The sequence below is a fragment of the Pteropus medius genome, unplaced genomic scaffold (genome assembly GCF_902729225.1).
Source record: "Pteropus medius unplaced genomic scaffold, Ma_sr-lr_union100, whole genome shotgun sequence".
In the NCBI taxonomy this organism is placed as follows: Eukaryota; Metazoa; Chordata; class Mammalia; order Chiroptera; family Pteropodidae; genus Pteropus; species Pteropus medius.
This window is the reverse complement of record NW_024354503.1, coordinates 6,058,941-6,080,585: the sequence shown is the minus strand read 5'-3', so window position 1 is coordinate 6,080,585 and position 21,645 is coordinate 6,058,941. Positions and strand designations below refer to the sequence as shown.

Here is a 21,645-nt window from a genome sequence, read left to right as displayed (position 1 = left end):
TAGGAAGAGGTGATCAAAGACTACAGGCAAAAATTTACAAATTTTTTAGCAGTGTATCAAGCAGTTAATTAGTCATGTGTAATTTTTCTGGATTTTGTGTTATTTGTGAAACTTTTAAAAACTTGTAATTGTGAATTTTCTTAAAGAGGGCCCCCAAACTGAATAAATTTCAGACTCCCACAAACCTGAATGTAATCCTGTTTCCTGCCCATATCTGGGCAGTAACTTGAAGTTAACGAAGAACTTAAAATTTTTATTTTTGATGAAATTACATAAAATATGCACGAAATAGAAGTTAATTGTAAACTCAATACTATATTAGTTATAAACTAATATTGAGGATAAAAACATTATATTGGGAAGACCCCAAGGGTCTTCCAAAACTTCCCACCTATTCTTTCTTCCATAGTTTTTCTAAATCTACCGAATGCATCCAGCATTTCTCCTCTCCTTTAGAGAAGCAGGGATTACATTCATTTTAAAAGACCTTCTAGAAAAATGAGTGCTTTAGAACTTTTTACCGGGGCTGCTAGTGGCTCAGAGGAACCAGTGCCAGAGAGACGCAAGAACCAGCCTATCCGCGCGAGGCATCACCGAGATGCCAAGAGGGGCGTAACCAGGGGCGGGGCGCCCCGGGCGGGTGGAGTGGGCGGGGTCTAGACGCTTCTCCCGCCCGCCTCGTGAGGCCTAACACATGCGCCCAGGGGCTTCTAGTGGAACGAGTTGTGGATTGTGAGGTGACTCTGGCCGGTGACTTCCGGTTCCTAGGGATGCGCATCCGGGTTACGCTAACGCCGCGGTTTCCTCCACCCGCTTGGTTCTACTGTGGGTCTGGACCGGTCCCCATGTCCTGCTGTTGAGCCTCTGCAGCCTTTGGGTGAGTCTCTGCCACCGACAGAGTCTGAGTGCGGCCCGACGAGTACAGCCCGTAGGGAGACAGGTCCAGAGTTCTGTGTCTGTCCCTGTGGGAGGGAGTTCTCTTTGCTTGTCCCTTGTCCCTGCAGTGCCTTCCCTCACTTCAGCTCTTTGCCTCACGCTGGCCTCGCCTCTTTCCCCTCAGCTTAGCCTTTCTCGTCTCCTCGCACCGCTCGTCTCGCTGTTTTTTCTTAGCCTCACTCGCCACTTACAAAGCCCCGGCTTCTCGCCTTTTGCCCCAGCCTTTCTGTCAGCCACTGCCTCTCCGATTTCTCCCTACTCTCACGTTAGCACCTCTTTTCCCCCACCACTGGTTCCGGATCTCGCTGTTCTTTCACCCAGCAGGACGACCCACCGCCTCCACTGCGAAACAGGGTCCTAGGTCCTCGTCCCCCAACTTCTCTCATCTTGGACCCCTCCCGGGACTAGTAGATGACATTTGTGCTTCGCCTGGAGTTCTCCCGCCTTTTCTTAGCTCGTGGAGGGCTGTGCAAGCCCCAGTGTGGGCAGATATACCCGGCCTGGGGGAAGTTTTGCCTTGAGGTTTGGGTCGGACTGACCTTTGGTAGCTTCCGTAGTTAGGGAACAACAAAGGCGTTCCCAGTTCTTTGCTCGAGCACAGTTTTGGGGGCTCTCTGTAGAACAGGCTAACAAGTGGCAGGCACACGGAACTACTAGAGATTGGGTTCGTGTGCTCTTGTTAATTGACAGGTCAAGAGGACGTCCTGTCATTTTGCTGTTCTCTATTCCAAGAGAGTAGATAGAGACATGCACAGCGGAGGCAAAAATGCGAAGTTTCGGGACGAACAGCTCTGTTTTCTGCATGAGATTTCCTTACAGGACAGTTGCTATGATAGAAGACAGAGTTTCTTGGGAGATTATTAATTAGCCCCAGATTTATAAATTTATTGCCAAAAATTTTAGTGTGATGTTACTGAAATATTTTCTGCTGAAGAGTTCTCGATAGTAATTTCGAAGTACGTGTTCTTTAGTTGAACCCAGTGTGCATATGTATCTTTATCCTTGCCTCTTATACACTGTATTGACAAGTATTTTCTGTTTTTCTTTGTTTCTTCACAAGCCAGACATTACAGTACTTTATTTCTTAGAATATTTTCTAACTTTGATTTTTTCTTTGTTTCCGCCTTAGTCTTAAAAACATCTCTCTCTCTCTCTCTCTTTTTTTTTTGTCATTTTGAGACTTAAGTTTCTCTTAAATTTCTTAAATTTCTCTGGAGGCTTTTAGTCATCTCTAAAACGAAGGGATTGGATTTAATAATGGGTAGTGTCTCATTTCCCAAATTTTGTGATCTGAGGTATATTTTGAGATACAGGGTTGGATTTTTTGTTTTTCTGATCTTTATGTTGTATGTGTAGAATTTGAATGCAGATGTTTTTGTGTGATCAGTTTCTGAATCATATAAATTTTGCTTTGAAATTTAGTACTTCAGCAAACAATAAATATGGCTTTTAGCCCCTTTTTCTCTTTTGACGAGTTCTAGAAAAATGTCCCTCATTATATGATACATATGTGAACATAGCATAGACCTTGGTATATTCTAAAATTGGGCTGCTCCCTTCAGTTATTTTTAGCTAAAAACTTTGAGGCTTGGTCATATTAGTACTAGAAGACAGAGAAGGACCCTTCTAGTTGACTTTAAGGACTTATCCAACTGCTGAGGAAAGCCCCTTTTAAAGCTCCTTACCAGGATCTCCTTCCCAGCACCTGCACTGGAAACTCGAGCTTCTGTTCAATCTGGCCTCATCATTTCCTATCTTTAAAAATTTACCCCAATGATGAGTATGGGCTGACTTTCTTTAACTGCTCCCTTAACTCCAGGTTTATGGACTTTTTTTTTTAGTCATGGGAACTCCATAGATAGATTTATATTTGGATTGATACAAGGCCCTGTTTCAACCTTTTTCATGTCTGAACTTTTTATTTCTTGAGCATCTCTAAATCTAAACCTAGGTGGATTTATGCAGTTTAAAGCTGAGGGAACAGTAGACTTCTAACTTACCCTTTCATTTTGTAAATAAAGAAATCAGGACTTAAAGAATTGGTGATGATTTTTCCAATGTCTTTTTTTTTTTAACAAATGAAGAAGTTCTCTACATGCACACAGAGAAGTGGATTTTAGTTGCATCAAAGCTATAGGCTGGAGAGCACAATCTAGTATTTAGTGGTTTATTTCCACAAGTTTATGTCATAGGAGTGAATGTTTTAGGGTAAGAAATCTGTGACACAGATTTTTAAATTCGAGGCTGACGTCATTTTGCCTTCAAAGAGGGACTCTAGAAGGAAACTATTTTGCAGAAGTAGAGATTGGAAAGTCTTAGGGAGTTGCTTTCTCTTCTAAAATCTCTTTGGCCTGTTATGATATAAATTCTGCATAAAAGCCCTTATGTGAAATGAACATTCTATGGTCTCAGAGCAGTTGTGTTCATGTTCCAGGTCTTCATACAGTATATTGATAGACTTTCTAATCACTGAAAAGCCTATACCTCTCACATATCTGCCGAACAACAACAAAAATTACTAGAGGCATCTTAGTGTATACAGTAAGTTCTCACTTAATGTTATTGATAGGTTCTGTGACTTTAGGCAGCATGAGGTAAAATGAAACCAATTTTTCCATAGGCTAGTTGATATAAACAACAGTTAAGTTCCTATGGCATCACATCAATGTTATAACAAAACTACATTATTCAAGGATAGGCTGTATGTGTTTTTAAAGTTCAGGAGAGGAATCACTGTTGGGTTTTCTAAAGAAATTTCTTCTTTAGTTTGGCAAAGTGTTAGTAACACTGAGGGCTCAATTTAAAATATATTTCTGTGTATTAGTTTTATGCCAACTAGTTAGTAATTTTTTTGTTTTGATTTGGTTTGATTATTATTATTATTTTTTTTAATCATTTAACTTGCTTCTGTACTTTGTTTTACATGTTTTGATTTTTATCTTTGAGTCATAGGATATGTTTTAAGGAAAATGCAATTTAAAAAATTTAGGAAGCAAATTATACCTCCACCATGTCCTTCCTTACTATTTGGCTCCATTCTTTGTTTTGCTTACAGATGAAAGGCTCATAGAACATCTTTTTTGATAGTTGTTTGTATAAAAGATTTTTGTGTTCTGCATAGAAAAATAGGATGTTTTAATTTATGTGTGACATATGGAGGAAGAATAGTTCAGAATAGTTCAATGTAGATAGCTAAAAATATATTCAAGAATATTAGAAATAGTTTATTCTTCCCATACATTCACTTAATTGGTGTATACCAAGAGGTCGATTTGTCATATTTATAGTAAAATGGAAAATAGGTGGGCTTTCTATCTGCTCATAAAACCTACTATGTACAATTATAATACTACATAAATAGGCTGTTCATGTGAACTAGGTGACATTATACAGGACTGACATTTACACTTAAATTCTGAATTTGATTTTATTTGTACATATCTGAATTAAACTATAAGACTTAACATAACCTGCATCTCCAGGGTGTAGCAAAAAACGAGACAACATAATTAGAATTTTAAAAGCCGTAATCCTAAGAAAGCATTGTTTCTTATCAGTGACAATATGATATTTTAAACTAGATTTTATGATTTTCTATTGTTTTCAAAACACTCGGTGATTGCTCATCATTATTTGAGTTTAAGGTTCTTGCATTACTATGCATCACAGCTTAATATAAAATCATGTTCTTTATAAGTACAATTAATAATTTTCATTTTGGGAAACTTTAACAACTGAACTGTAAAATTCTGTAATGGTTAACAAAAAATAAAAGCTACTTTAACATAGCATTAAAGAGTTAATATATGTAAATGGTTAGCATTAAAATTGCATTAAAATTATGTAATGGTTAACAAAAAAATAAAAGCTACTTTAACATAGCATTAAAATGGTTTACATATATTAACTCTTTAATCCTGCGGTTTACATATATTAACTCTTTAATCCTGCAACCCTATGAAGTAAGTATTATTCTTCTCTCCATTTTACAAATGAGAAAAGGAAGGCACAGAAGTTACATAACTTGCTCAAAGTTAGTTAGAGCTAGATTTTGAACTTAGCCTTTCTGGTTCCAGAGTTCAGGACCTTTTTGTACAAAGTTCTACGAATTCAGTGATTTCTTCCTTTATAGGTTATGGTTAAAAATCCCAAATCTCTGAAAGACAAAAGAATACTGCTTTTGGTTGGGACCCCTAGAAGGGGATTTTACCTGGTATTTTATTAATGGTAGCTTAGGGCAAATTGCAAAACCTCTACTACCTATGTTTCTTATATGGCAAAAACCACATATTAAGAAAGCAAAACAGGACCAGATATTTCCCTCTTAGAAAAAATTATCTATGGAAGTTAATTACTTTTGAGTTATTTGGAGAACAGGCAGTGTAAATAAAATGTATTCTATATTACTAAAATGTCTTATCCTTTAGTGTTAATTTCCAATATAAATTTAACAACTTTGAAATATAAAACAGAAGACTAACACTGAAATTTCTGAGTTATCTCTAGTCTCATTTTCAAATTGGAAACGTGTGCAAAATTAGTACATTAATCTCTTTAGAACTACCATATTTAGAGTAATATATTTAAATTAGTGTTTTTGTTTTAATTTTAGAAAAGAAAGGAACTTTCACCAATCAATTCCTTTTATAATTAAAAATGCAAATAGTCATTTGGAATATTATTCATCATATTAATATTCTTTGTGTTTTTATTATTCCCAAATTTAAAAAATTTGTTGCATCTTTAAGGGTGGGGGATAATTTTATATTACTAGTTGAGATTGCAGCTTAATGCAAAAGTCTGGGACTCACATGTGATGAGGAGTTGTTTTTCTAAGTATTTTAAAAACAATTGAGAATCACGGAATTTGGTTAACAGAAAAAAACTTTCTATTAAGAAGTGACACTTGGTTAGTTAGGGATGCTACTTATTTTTAATTGTTATAGATTAACTCCCTTATTAATTCAGACCTTAATTAAGTCCACTGCTTTTTGTAGTAGCTTTTGTCTTTTTTTCTTTGGTGAGAATAGTATTATTATGGAGCTGAAGAGTGTTTAAGCTTTGCTATGATGACTTACTTTTTGGTATTTAGAATTTTCTTTACTTTGATTTAAACATTTAATTTTGTTTCAAAAGCAACTCTTTTATATGTGGGTTTGATAATCAGCTTATCTTGTAAAATTTTAACAGTTTCCTTTCACCCGATATTTAATAAAGTAGCAATTACAGAATTTAGGAAAATTGGTTGTTTGTTGCTAGTAACACCGTTACTATGGGAATAAATTAGAATGATTATCTCTTGGGTGGAACTGAATTTTATTCTTTAGTTTCCATAGTAGTTGAAAAAGGTTTAGGTCAGATTCACCTGTTGTTCCTCCTTTTTTAAAAATAAAAGGGAATTTTAATTTAGTATAATGATATTAATTTTATTCTAATAGATTGATGACCATCTCACTCTTTACTGACTGCATAATACAAAAAATATGTATAATTTTTTCTTAGAATGTTTCAGAATTTTGAGGATATTTTAGTATAAAAAAAGTACAAATGTGTCTTAGTAAAAAAAAAATCCTACTTCATTGAATTTTCGAAATCTGCTTTTCCTTTTCACCAGGTCTATTTTACTATAGGGATAATACTAATGAATAAGTGTTCTGGAGAGTGAGAACAAGAGCTTTTGCAAAAAGAATAGGTCATCTCTCATTTTGGTGTGGCATTTAATAGCTAGGTGAACTGAAAATCTTAGCTAGATCTTATTTCTATGTATATCTTGTTAGTATATATGTATTTAGTTTCAGAACCTCACATTCTGTGAAACTGTTGTTTATTTGCAATAACTCTGTTAAACTATTGATTTTTACCCAGATGGTTTCCTTTTTATTTTTTTGTTCTTTTTTAAAGGCTTGCCTTTAAAAAAACTATAATTTAGAGAAACATCAAAACAGCCAATGTTATTTTATATATAGTTTGAAGTGAATATTTTCCTCCTTGACTGCCAGTTTTTTATCTTCTGGTAAAGTGCCTTTCAAATGTTTTTGATCACAGTCCACTATAAGATATATTTTTCATCGTTACCCAGTATTTATAAACATGTATGTACATAGTAATATTTAAAATTGAAACAGAAACATTATAAAACTATTTATCTTTACTACTGGTAATGCATTGTAATACTTTCTATTCTGTTTTCTTTAATTAATTTTATTATGGTGACATTGGTTGACGAAATCTAGTAAGTTGCAGGTGTACAATTCAACAGTAAAGTGTGTATATATATATATTGCATTGTGTGTTCACCACCCATAGTTAGATTTCTTTCTGTCACCACACATTTGACCCTTTTTACTCCATCTACCTTCCCCCTCCCTCCTTATTCTGTTTTCTTGTATTTCATTCAAAATAAACTGTTGGTCTCTACTAAGTTGATATGATAACCTATTAATACCTTGTACCTGCAGTTTGGAAAATTCTGGTGACTGCTAGATTTTTTCTAATATTTGGAATTGAAAATCTTTGGGTTTGCTAGTTTCTTCCTCTGAAAGCTATTTTCTACTATTAAACTTTTACCCTAAGTAATTGTGTAGAACAGCTGAGAGTGGGAGACCCTTATGCCCTGATTATCCTTGCTGTCATCTCTGTTCTTTACTGTGTCTAGGCACATTTTTAAAACTGTGATAAAACAGAATCATGATATTGAAAATACTTTTTCATATGCTTCCATCATTAGAATCCTTTGCTAGTTTCCATCTAACAGTCAGAGTTTAGATTGATTAAGTCGCTTTACACAAACCTTGCTTCTGCTCTTGGCAACTAGTCAAAAGGTTACAAAGCTGCTTTATTCTACTTTCTTCTGGCCCCAATCCAGTCTTTGTAAGTCAAGAAAAGAGAACTGAGGAGCGGAGTGGTTTGCTTCTGTGTATATGGTCAGGTGAAAGTAGCAGATTGAAGAGTCATTTGGGTTTGTTCCGGTGGACTGCATTTATTGATTGTCCTGATTCATTTCCTGTGATAACAAAGGGAGAAAGATGGTAGAGATATCAACAGTTCCTTTATATGGTAACCATTAGAGTGAGGTAGAGTCAGTAGGCACTTAGTATATGCCAGGCACTATTTAAAGCATTTCACTTGTATTAATTCATATTTACTTTAGAGGACTTGGAGAAGAAAGAATGAGAAGGAATAAAGAAGAAAACTTGCCTTCTTAATATATTCTCGTTACTTGGCTTGTGAATTCTGGTTGTTGGTGACTATAGCATGGCATAGCATACATTTTTAGCTTGATCAGCTTTTTATTTTTTATTTTATTATTATTTTTTTTTGGTCAGCTTTTTAAAATCATCAGTCTTGTCTGTGCTGTTCCATTTTGAGGCACGTAGCTGTGGTTTGAGACCTCAGGCTTTGAAGCTAGGCTGCCTGGGCTTAAGTTCCAGGTTGGTGACTTACTAGATATATAACCTTGGATAAGTTACTCTCTGTGCTTTAGTTTTCTCATCTGTAAAATGGTGATAATAGTAAATTCCTATCTTACAGACTTCTTGAGAGGATTAAATGAGTTGATATATGTAAAGTACTTAGAACAGTGCCTGATCCATAAAAAACATTCCATAAATGTCAGCTATTAATAGCTCACAACTCACAGTTGGATCTCCTGAAAGTATTTGTGACCATGATGAGTTCTGCATAATTACTAAGTAACAGGACATGATTGACATTCAATGTTATATGCCCAGAAGCTGGAAAACAGCTTTCCTTGAGGAACTGTAGGGAAAGTCCTTGTGTAGAGTATTTGGAATCAAAGCCAAATGACAGATACAGGCCCAACTTATTTAATCTCACATAGAAATCTGTTGATATTGGACCTTATTCTTAATAATTTTAGTATTTCGCTCTTTAGCAAACTAAGAAGAACTAGTTAATAAGTTGACTTTCACTCAACACCAGATTTCTTTCCTGAGTCTGTTTATCTTATGTCTAAGGTAATTTATTTTTTAACAAATAGTTATATTATGCTTACTATGTCAGGCACTATTATTCTAAACTTTACAAACATTAATTCATTTAAACCTTATTACAAACTTATGAGAAAGACACTTATTCTCATTTTACAGATGTACCTCAGGCCCAGGAAAGTTCAAATAACTTGTCTGTGCTCCTGTGCTGCTCATGAGTGTCAGAGCTGGGATTTGAACCTTAGTCTGGCTCCAGAGTTAATGCTCCAAACTTGTCAAACCTGCCTGTTATAGAGATGAATTATGTTGAAAAGGGTAAAATAACAGGTTGTTAAAATTTACTTCACTATTCTTCATTCTCTGATGAAATGACAGCACTGAAATTGTGGGTCATGGATTTTTGAAGGAGTACATAGGTTCTGAGAAATAGAACAATCAGATAATGGAACCTAGATTTTATAGTTCTTCTGACAGCTAAAGACATACATTTCAAAAGACCTAGTTCTGTTAGTATTATATATAGTAAATTTTATCCAAATTACTGGAGAGCTAATTGATATATAGATATATAGAATTTTGACTTTAGAAAATGGATGAAATAGGGTACAAATTTTTCTATCTAACTGGAAGCCACACATTTCTGGAATACTCATATCGAAGTATACCATATGTCAGGCCATAGCATCTACAGAAAAAAATTGTGATTCTCTTAGAAATGTTAACTTCATTTTAGAGGAGGATAAAGATAAGGTTTTGGAGGCTGTGAATTCTATGGAGTCTGGATCTCCATACCTTAGAGAATTTCTTATGCTTCGTGACTGACAAGTTACTAAAAACTAGAGAGAGGTCCAAGAAGGGTTGGAAGAAATGTAGCAGAACTATTGAATTATTATTAAGCTCATTTTGACATATCTAATTCAGGCTAACTCATTCCTCTCAATGCTTTTTACTGTGGTTTTACCATTTTTCCTGTGGAACCCATCTCTCTATATTGTTAAAGATTGTGGGGAAAAGTTTGTGTTAATTTTTATTTTTAAAGATTGTTTTATAGATAACTTCAAAGAGTGATTTTCATAGAAGTAATACTAGAACTTGTAAAAACAAGTCTTAGAGGATCTATTTCTGATAAAATATTTTTCCTATTAAGAATTTGGTACAGCCTAAGTGTATTTAAAAAAAATTCTTTCTCAGTAAGTTCTGATAGTATTCTGTTAAGTGTAAAGTTACTATAAATATTCCTACAGCTGACAATACCATGATATGTTATCAGTCATGCTTCCCAAATAAAGCCAGAAGAATTCATCCACTTTACCACAGTCATTTGGCTGGGCTGTTTATTTATGGAGGAATTTGACCAACATGGTGATGGCTTTTGTCTGTCCGGAGAAAGTTTAGCAGGGAAGGTGTAGTTGGTTGCAATTTTTAGCCACAGAAATGTGATTTGTGCTCATGCCTGAATTATGAGAGCTAAAAGGCTCTCTTAGGAGTCAGTCTCGAAAGAGTTTTAAGGGAGGTCAACTGAATGTAGGTCTGCTGGATATATGTGTCTACTTCAGCAGGACTCTTGAGCACAAAAGACTTTGAGTGAGTATGCTAGTAGATATGTTATATATTTTTTAAAAGGTAAATCAAGAACAGTTGCCATCAGCTGATGAGACTTTAGTGAATTTCTGAGAGGAAACAGTGAGATTGAATCAAAAGAAAAACTAGGAGTAGAAATCACAGCTGAAAGTATATATCGAAGTTTCAGGAATATACTAGATTCTAGGTAAACAGATATAAAGAATGGAAGGGTGCCTGGAGCATTCATCAGTTTCCTGGCCCGTGTTCTGAATTTTGAGCTTCTAGTGTTTGTCCCCTAAAGAAAGCCCAGAGAAATGCTTTCCAGACACATTGAACAATCTGCCTAGGGAGGGCATGTATTTCCTTATAGTCTGTTCATATAAATCAAATCACATCATTCTCTTGGCTTGAAACACCCCTTGTCCTCCTAAACCCTGTATTGTATGTTACAAGGCCTTGTGTGATCTGGCCCTTTGCCTGCTTCACAGGCCTCATTTCCTACCACTCACTTACTTGCTAACATTGGCCTTTTTGCTATTTCTCAAACATATCAAGATATTAGCCTTTCTTTACTTTTGTTTCCTTCTAGAAGCCCTCCTTCCTATCATCTTATAGCTCTCACCTTTTCAATATTCATATCTCTGATGAAATGTTACCACCTCAGAGAAATTATTACCCTATCTGAAGTAGCTGCCCTGTAGTCACTCTGTCTTCTTTATTTTCCATAATACTACTTTGCAAAATTATATTACCTTATGTATTGGTTCATTTTCCTATTAGAATGGAGGTCCCTAACCCTTGGGCTGCAGACCAGTACCAGTTCGTGGCATGTTAGGAACTGGGCCGCACAGCAAGAGGTGAACAGCAGGCTAGCAAAGCTGCATCATATTTGTAGCCATTCCCCTGCACTAACATCACTGCCTCAGCTCTACTTCAGATCATCAGGCATTAGATTCTCATAGGAGTGCTGGTCCCTGGAGACCGGTGTTAGAATTTGAGTTCCCTTTTAGACTGGGAACTTTATGTTCATCATTGAACTCCCAGTATCTAAACTAGTGCCTGGCACATAGTAGACAGTAAGTATTTTATAAATGAAAGAATGGTTTTTGAGTTTGTAGAAAAAAGCAAGAACAGACAAGCAACTAGAGACTGCTATAACAAAAGCAGAAGAAGCAAAAAGCTAAGTGTGTTGCTGAGTCCAGTGTTTCCTTCCAGGATAAAGCTATGATAGCTATTCTCTAAAGTCCAAATACTGGCATAAGAGACCAGATAAATCCCTAATGATTTATGCGAGGTTCAGAAGAGACAGGGGTTCATATCCAGAAAGCAAGTTATGTGTAGATACTGCCTAACTGCATATTTCACCCTTCTTCCATAGTCATTAGGCGTGAGTGCATATAAACTAGAACCTGCATATAATAACAAATTAACAAAGATTCTCATCCACTCTGAGGAAGAACTGTTTAGTTGAAACTACCAACTACAAATGTGAACTAATAACCTATATTTATCAGTCATTTGAGGAAAGTTAATACTTTAGAGGTACCAAATGCAACCAACACTAAAGGAAACAGTAACTGGTAAAAATTGAAGATTTTAAAGGTAAGCATTATTAGTAATTTCAGAGGAAATAAAAAATGTAACTATTGAAATTTTAAATATAAAATGGGCTGAATAGCAAATTAATAAGTGTAAAGATTGAGCTGAAGGAGTTTCTCAATTCAAATGCAGGGGATGTCAACAATGATGGCAGAGTAGGAACCTGCTTTTTTCTCTTCATAAAAGCAGTGAGAACACTGGCATAAATAGAATCAACTTTTTCAGAACACTAAAAATTAACCACAAGTTTGCAGCAATGTGGGAGCATTCAAGAAAAATGGCTGAATCTCAGCGAAAACAGTGATCTTTGTAGAGTTTTAACTTACTTTGTTCCCATCGTCCTCTCTCCAGCTCCATGGTACCCTTGAAAATGAACTGTCACAATCATGGTGAAAACTAGCAGCCTAGAAGCCACTGGAAGATCGGAGCTCCTTCAAAGCCCTGTTCTTAGAGAATAGTCATCATTTGACCTGTTTGGTGGTTCCTTGAAAGGCTTCATTCACAAGATTGTTTTTGACCTGACTTGGAGCTCATCCTGTACAAACATCCTTTTCTCCATCAGGGTATTCATTAAAAACAATTAGAGGCAGTTGCTGAACATCTTGGCTGCCTGTGACAGTGAATAACATTTGGGATAAGCAACAGGCTAACCAAAAAGCTTAAAAGGAAAAGCTGAGGAATGAGGTGTCCATAATGGGATTTGTAAAGTTCCAATATATTTCTGGGCATCTAGAAGGCAATGCATACATTTGGGGCTGTGTGCATGTTGTGTGCATATTTAAGGAAGACCTGAGAAGGCTTTTGAAGTTCATCTTGGGGTTCTGTGCAAGCAGGTAGTGAAGGCTAAGGCAGAGTTCTGAACTGACCGGCCGATTGTTAAAGGCGTGCCCTAATACAGCGGTCCCCATCCTTTTTGGCACCAGGGACTAGTGCGCCTGTGAGAATCTAATGCCTGATGATCTGAGGTGGAACTGAGGTGGTGATGCTAGTGCTGAGGAGCAGCTGCAAATACAGATGCAGCTTCGCTTGCTTACCCTCTTGTGTGGCCTGGTTCCTATGAGGCCATGGACCAGTACCGATACCGGCCTAGGGGTAGGGGACTTCTGCCCTAATACATATGCAAAGCCCATCAATATAGACTAGGAGATTTATTGATTCCAGGTGTCTAAGGAAATCTGTAATTATTAGCTGACCATTAAATTAACAGCAGACTTCAGTGGCCACATTATGACAAAGAACCCAGGCTCTACATAATTAGTTTCTCTATTTTGTTGTCCTATTTTATTTTTCTTACTACTGTTTGAATAATAATTTATTTTTCTATCTCATTAGAATATAAAGACAGTGAAAGCAGGGACTCTGTCTTTTTTGCACAGTGCTTTATCTTGAGTGCTCAGAACAATGCCTAGTATATAGAATATTTCTTGAAATGAGTAAATGAATGACTCAGATGTCAATCCTCTATTCAGTTTGTCTTCTAAAAATTTGTTGAGTCTTTCACCCCCTGAAAACACTATTTTTATTTTCTTTGTTGTTGTGTTTTTTTATCTATTTCATTCCTTTACTATTATTTTTATGGGGTAGATCTCTGGAGAGAGAAAATATAAATGGGTATGCTTTCTGAGCTGTCTTGAACCAGAATGTTCTGATTCCTGATTTTTATCAACAGGAAGTACATCGAGAGTAAACTGATTTGGATGAAGTTTGGGACGTTATATGGTAGAATTCAACATTCTAAAGAAAAGAATGAAATAACCACACACATACATATGTGTAAAACCCTATACATACCTGACAATTTAGATGAGGTGGCTATTTTAGAAAAATGTTACCAAACTTGACCCCAGAAGAAAGAAATTCAAGAGACCAATAACAATGAAGAGAATTAATAAACATGTCAAAGGACTGCTCCACAAAAACCTTTAGACCCAAATGTTATTTCAAATAGCTAAGGAACAGGTAATTATGTCTGCTCTAGAGCATGCACAAAGAAAGGAAGTTTACAGTTTTTTTAAGAAAGCCAATGAAATATCGATTCCAAAACTTCATGGACAGCACAAAATAGGAAAATATGGAAAAATCTTACAAATATCAATGTAAATATCTTAAATTTAGTATTAGAAAATTGAAGTCAGCAATACATTAAAATAATATTCTACAACCCAAGGGTTTCATTTCTTAAATAAATGCATATATAGTTCAATATTAGTACAACCCGTTAGCATGTATTATATTAATTGGTGAGTGAAAAACCATGTGGTCATCTTTTTGGATGCCAAAAAAGCATTTGACCTAATGAATAGCCATTCCTGATAAGCATTCTCCATATAATTAAAATTGATAAATTCTCATTTAACATGATTAAGAAAAACCTTATTTCAAACCAAACCACTACCATGTTTAGTAGTAGACTGCTAGAAGTATTCTTATTAATGTGAGGAACATGAAAAAGATGCCCAAGTTAGCACTGTTACTTAACATTATAGTGGAGGTGTAAGCCAATATCATTAGGCAAGAAGAAGAAATAAGGAGGTTAATATTGGGGAAAGAAGAAGCGAACTTTTTATGCAGCAAGGGAAAATATATACATGAAACTCAAGAATCAACTATCTTACTGTTCTTGTTATTAGAAAATTAATGTACCAGTAACAGCTTTCCTACATATAAAAAGCAACTTCTTTAGAAAATATAATGAAAAATGTAACAAAAAGATAAAATAGCAACATAACTAAGTGGAGAGGATCTACTAAGAGACATTAAAAAAAGATTAACTGGAAATACATAATATGCTCTTAAATAGGGGAACTCAATATTGTAAACTTGTTGGTTTTCCCTAAATTAATTTATATATTTAATGTAATTTAAATGAAATGATCATTAGTTTTTTAAAACTTGACAACATCACTCCAGAGTTCATTTGGAAAGCATAAAATCTGACAACGGAGAATGAAGAAGAGAGGCTAGCTTTTTCAAGTATTAAAACACATGAAATTTAAAAAAGCCTCTACAACATGTTATGAAATTATAATAATTCAAGTTGGGTTTTGAAGAAGTACCAAATAGACTAGCGAAACAAAGACTAGTGAACAAAGTCTAGAAATTGCATATATAGGAATTTTGGTTTACATATTACAAAATTGACATTTCAAATCATTGGAAAAAAAGATGAGATTTAGTAAATGAGATTAGGACAACTGGTTAAGCATTTGTTAGATCAATCAAATAATAACACCTAACACTTAACAATTATTATACATGAGAGTTGTCATAAGCTCTTTACATTTATTAACACATTTAATTCTCCTAGCAGCTTTGTGAAATAGTTACTATTATTGCCCCCATTTTACAGATTGGGAGATTGATGCAGTCACATAGAAAATAAATGGCAGAAGGTAGTATTTAAATCTAGGCAGTCTTGTTTCATGGTCTGTTCTCTTAATCACTGTGCTATTATTGCCTCTCTAAGCATATATGTAAATATAAATAATTAAGCCATCAAAGTTATAGAAGGAAGGATGAATGAAATCATAAATTGGTTTTAGAGAAGCTTAAATAGGGTACAAAACCTAAAAAATGCAAAAGAAAAAGATTGACATTTTATTTCCTGAAAGTTATAACTTATATTTGGTAAAATATGTTATAAAGAAAGTCAAAAAACAAATGATAAAGTGAGATAAAACATATAATATGTACATTTTAATATGTAAAATGTATAATATAAGTGAAAAGGCTAATTTCCATAATTTACAGTGAACTCATACTGAATGTCAAGAAGATGATCAACCTGATAGAAATTGGGCAGAAGATATGAATAGGCAATTTACCAGAAATAAAAGTCAAACAACTGCAAATACTTGTTTTCATTTATAATTAGTGATATAAGTCATGCATTTCGAGATCATGTTTTACTTATTGAATTAGGCAAAATTTTTGAAAGATTGATGGTACTTGGTGCTAATTAAGGTACAGGGAAGTGTGCAATAATTTTTGCAGTCTTTTCAGTAGATTGTCAGGGTTTTTTCAGTCTGTCAGATCTGTCAGGGTTCATCAGAGAAGCAGAATTACTTAGACATATATGTATGTGTGTGTATATATAAGGACTAAAGGGCTTACCCTCATGGGTGAAGAAGGCAAATTTCAGGTACCCTAAAAGGAGTATAGTACATATGGAGCAGTCAGTGTCATCAAATCCTGCAGAAAATACAAATAAGGTGTGGATTGAGAAAAGATCATTAGCAAAATATCAATTATGGCTTAAATAGAAAAAAATGTACAGTGGTATAGAAACCAGAATATAAATGAAAGGATTGAAGTTTTTAATTCTGATGAAGTCAAATTTATCCTTTTATTTTTTTCCTTTATTGGATTTGCTGTGATGTCATACCTAAGAAATCCACTGGACTGTAAATGCCTTGTGGAAATGGTCCTGCCTTATTCATTTATTCTTCCACTCTCAGTGCATAGCAAGATGCTTATGAATGTAAGGGGACTCACATTTTTAGGGTACCTATACTATGTGTCAGGCATTGTTCATTGTACTAGACTCTTCCTAAGCACTCATTGATTGAATTTTAAAATAAATCTATATTTACAAGAGATATTAAAACTGAGTTGCCCAAGGTCTTATAGCTGGTAGGTAACAGAGATGAACCCTTTTGACCCCAAATCCCATCTCTTTCCCTTGTACTAATTTGCCTCATTAAATAGTAAGCTCCTGTAGTGCATTTGGAATGATCGACTTTATGAAAACTTGATCACAAACTTCTTAGAAACTTCTGTCTCATAAAGCAAGCCTGCTTAACGGTTTTTGCACACTTTTGGTATTATGCCTATAAACTCTTTAAATATTTTTTAAAGAAAACAATGCTATTCAATGTTAACCATAATGATAATTCCAGAAAATGATGTGGACTTTTATGTGACTTTTCTCTTTCAAAACTTAAACTACAGATTTCTCTTTGGATTTTTTCCCCTCTCTATCAGATGCATGTTTTCATGGTATCATGGGGTTTGCAAAGTATTTTGCTGTAGTATTTCTGGCTTGATAAATTTATGTATGTTTTGCAGAGAGATATTTTACATGGTTCATTGCCTGTTTTAAGTTTCCTTCCTTCCTCTCTCCCCTCTCATTTTCTCCCTGCTTTCTCCCTTCCTTTCCTTCTTTCCTTGTTTTCTTTCATTCTTTTCATTCTATTGTTCATTCTCACTTTCTCTCTTCTTCCCTCCCTCCTTCTCTCTTGTTTTTCTTTCTTTCTTTTTATAGGTACCCTAAAAATTTATAGGTACCCTAAAAATGTGAGTAAACTGTTGCCCCAACTATGTTTATAATTTTATTAGCCAACATTTCAAATCTCTGAACTCATAAACTGCTTGTTGATTCAACTGTATTTATAATTTTGTTTGTTTATATTAGTCGTAGAATTTTATTCAATTTCATATGTGATTAATTTTCTTTCTAAAAATCTAAACAGATCCTATTATAATTTTTTGAGATATAATTTATATACAGTAAATTCATCCTTATAAGTGTACAGTTCTGTGCATTTTACAAATGCATTCAATCGGGTAACTATCAATACAATCAAGATACAGAACAGTTCCATCACCCCAGTGAAGTTCCCTCATGCCCCTTTGTAGCTAATCCCTTCTTCCCCATTCCCTAGCACCTGTCAACCACTGATATTTCTTTACAGTTACTTTATATAAAGAATACCATATAAATGGAATTATACAATATATAGACTTTTAAGCCTGGCTTCTTCCATTTAGCATAATACATTTGAGATTCATCCATGTTCCATGAATTGCTGTGTAGTATTCCATTTATAGATATATAACAGTTGTTTATCCATTCGCTAATTTGAGGGACATTTGAGTTGTTTCCAGTCTTTGGTGTATATATGAAAAAGCTGCTATCTACATTTATGTACAGGTTTTTATGTGAACATGTTTACATTTCACTTAGATTGATAATTCAAAGTGGGATTGCTGAGTCTAACGTAAGTGTATGTTTGGCTTTATAAGACACCGCCAAACTGTTTTTCATAATGAATGTACTGTACCTTTTTGTATTCACACCAGCAGTGTAAGGGGAAGTTCTAGTTGCTCCATATCTTTGCTAAGTTGGTATGGCCAGTTTTCTTTTGTTTATTTTAACCATTCTAGTACGTGTACAATGATGCCACATTTTTTAAGACAAGTTATTTTGGAATAATTATTTTAGAATATTTTAATTTGGATATAATATAATAATATTCTGGAATAGATTTCTAGAAGTGTTTCAAAGATAAGTACAGAAAGCTCCCATATACTCCTTACCCATTTCCCCTCTTATTAGTAGCTCATACTGCTATAGTGCATTTGTCAAAACTAAGAACCAACACTGATACATTACTGTTAACTCCAGACTTTATTCAGATTACACTATTTTTTCCACCAATATGATTTTCTATTCCAGGATACAGTCCAAAATACCACATTGCATTTAGTATAACATATTATTTCTGGCTCTAACGTGTTATAACTAATTTATAAGATAGCGCTATAGTCTCTGTTCATATCTGTTTCAGAATGCTATATATGTCATGTTCTTTTCTTTTGGCGAATGAGTTTAGTTTGTGTATAGTTGTTTTTGAATTGCAGTTAGAAGAGATTCCAAAGTTTGAGACTGCTGGCCTTTGTAGATTCAGTCCCTTCATTTTAGACCAATCAGAAAATAATTGTTTCAGTTAAGAGTCTTTAACAAGAAAAAGAGTAAGTTCTTACTCATTTACTTTGTTGCTTGAAGTTAGCATTTTATTGGCTAACTTAGCTAAACCTTTATATTTTTATTTTTTTAAATCTATATTTTAGTGTTTAGTTAAATGGCATTTTCAACACTGACATAAATTTTTGACAGCCAAAACACACTAAGTAATTAGGATTTCTTTCAGAATATGTCTTTAATACCTGGTGTATTCTACTCTGTGTTCTATTTTAGTATTTTTCTTCTGGTTTGAGATATTCTGTGAATACTTAAGTGTTTAGAAAGGACTTTAAGGCTCTGTTTAAGGCATACACAAAAGAAAGTCTCAAAGAAACACATGCAAAAAAATAATTTGCTGAGTTAGAAAAGTCACATTTTTTTAATGACAAAAATTTCTGATTATTTATTACCATTCTGTGATCTGTTTATTAATGTTCTTCATACAGTACTCAGCATAACGTTACAAAGTTTAAAATGAAACGTTTAGTAAATGCTTTTATGGAGAAGCATAATACTATATAGATATCACAAATTGACTTCATGAGAGAAAAGCAAAATAGGAGCTTCAATCAAAATAGAAAATTATGAGCTTTAATCTTGAGGCATAGTTTGCCTAAGATTGTCGGATAAGATCATCTGGAAAGGAGGACTTGTGTATTTTTCAGATTTAACTCTAGCAGTAATTTTTTTTCTAAGCACAACACATCAAATAGAGTATAGTGACAGTCCGCTAGTACTAGTACAGATGTTCCTCAACTTATGATGTGGTTATGTCCTGATAAACCTATCATAAATTGAAAATATCCTAAGTTGAAAATGTGATAAGTCGAAAATGCATTTAGTACACCTAACCTACCAAACATCATAGCTCAGCCTAGTTTACCTTAAATGTGCTCAGAACACAATATCCAGAAAATGCTGCATCACGGTACACTGTAAAGTATTGGTTATTTATCTTCAGGATTGTGTGGGTAACTGGGAGCTGTGGCTCACTGCTAATGCCTAGCATCACAAGAGAGTGTTGTACAGCATGTCGCTAGCCCCCGGAAAAGATAAAATTTGAAGAACAGTTTCTACTGAATGTATCGCTTTCGTACCATCATAAAGTTGAAAAATCGGAGGTCAAACCATCTTACGTCAGGGACTGTCTCTACTTGAGTTTGTTCTCAAAGCATTAAATCAGTAAAGCCTTTTCAAGATCTATGAACCACCAGTATTACTATGTTAGCTGGGAATTTCTTCCACTATGAATTTAGGGTTTGGCCCAGAATGAAAGCACGAGAATGCTAACTAACTTTGTAGTTATGTGACAGTTCTATTAGGCAAACTGTCCAATTATTTGAAACGTTTTTGAATGGTTTATGTTTACTCTATTAATATTTAGAAGCATTTTTGCAGCTGTATGTATAATGATATTATCTTATTTGCATCCTTTTTTCATTTCCCACCTTTTTCAGTTTATATATTTCATTCAGTGGCCAAATGGCCAACAAACCCAAGCAGAGAGGTCATAGCAAAAACAAATGGAAAAACAAAATAAAGTTTGCTATTTGTATTAGTTTTCTGTGGCTGCCATAATAAATTACCACAAATTTGAAGACTGATAACAACAGAAATTTATTCTCTCACAGTTCTGGAAGGCCAGAAATCTGAAATCAAGGTGTTGGCGGTACTGCGTTCCTCCATAAGCCCTCTTCCAGCTTCTGGTGGCTGCTGACATTCTTTGGCCATATCACTCCAATCTCCGCCTTCATCTTTATATTGCCTTCTCAGTCTGTGTGTTAAATTTCCCTCTGCCTTTTCATAAGGACATGAGATGGCATTTGTGACCTACCTAGATAATCGAAGATAATCTCATCTCAGAATCCTTAATTTAATTACATCTACAAAGACACTTTCAAATAAAGTAACATTCACTGGTTCTGAAGATTAGGATGTGGGTCCTCCCTCCCTTCTACCCTCCCCTTCTTCTCCCTCCTACCCTCCCCTTCCCCCCTTTTTAAAAATTATTATTATTTTTTTAAGTTTATTGGGGTAACATTGGTTAATACAATTATATAATTTTTGGGTGTCCCCTTCCTTTTTAACTTAAAACTTTAGCCTATTAAGAGAGAGAAACCTATGGGTTCCTAAGCTCTGAGTAAAGGTTCCTAAGCTCTGAGTAAGTAGTACCTGTGTTGTGATACCTTGATATGATATTAAAATTTGCTTATAGTATATATTATGCCTTGCTTTTTTTGAAGGGAACTTTTCAATGAACACAAACTTCAAAATAATATTTTTCAAATCAGTTAACAAACCTTGTAAAGAACTGAAGTTGTGATTTAGGCATTCCTGGTAAGAAATGGGAATAGTAAAGTTTTTAATTTTTTGTACCTCTAAATAGATTGAAGTTTCTTAATGAACTGGTTTAGGTAAATAGAGGAGTCAAGACTGACTGAACAAATATTTACTGAATACCCACTATGTGCTACAGATACTAAAAAGACGAAGGTGGTCTCTGACATTGTGGAATTTAGAATCAAGATTCCACAGGAATCTTAGAACCAAGGGAAAATTAATAGTTTTAACAGAATTAGCTGTCACAGTAGAGGTCAGAGGAGTAGTTCTGAAGAATTCTTAATTATTAACTAATAATGAAGCAAGAAGTACTTTCACTAGTAACTTTGAGGTTTTAATAGGTTGGGAGATATTTTGTTTTTCTAAAATGATGCTTATCTCTGACTAGGAATGGTAAAAATTTATTTTCACATACCTTGTAATTAAAATGATTTGTTTTGTTAACAGTAGATCAAAATCTACATCGTAAATTAAAGACTGATGGTTGTAAAGAGAAATCAAATTGTTATTTTT

At 34.4% G+C, this 21,645-nt stretch overlaps 1 protein-coding gene across 2 annotated transcripts in view; it reads left to right on the top strand.

Moving 5' to 3' along the window:
• Positions 1-701: 701 nt before the first annotated feature.
• Positions 702-21,645, top strand: part of EYA3 (EYA transcriptional coactivator and phosphatase 3) — an 87,037-nt gene continuing 66,093 nt past the window's right edge. The window contains exon 1 of one of the 2 annotated variants that reach the window (XM_039854667.1): positions 702-877. The gene's annotated coding sequence lies outside the window, so the exon portion shown is untranslated. The remainder of the gene's footprint in view (positions 878-21,645) is intronic. The other variant, XM_039854668.1, reaches the window with a different exon arrangement.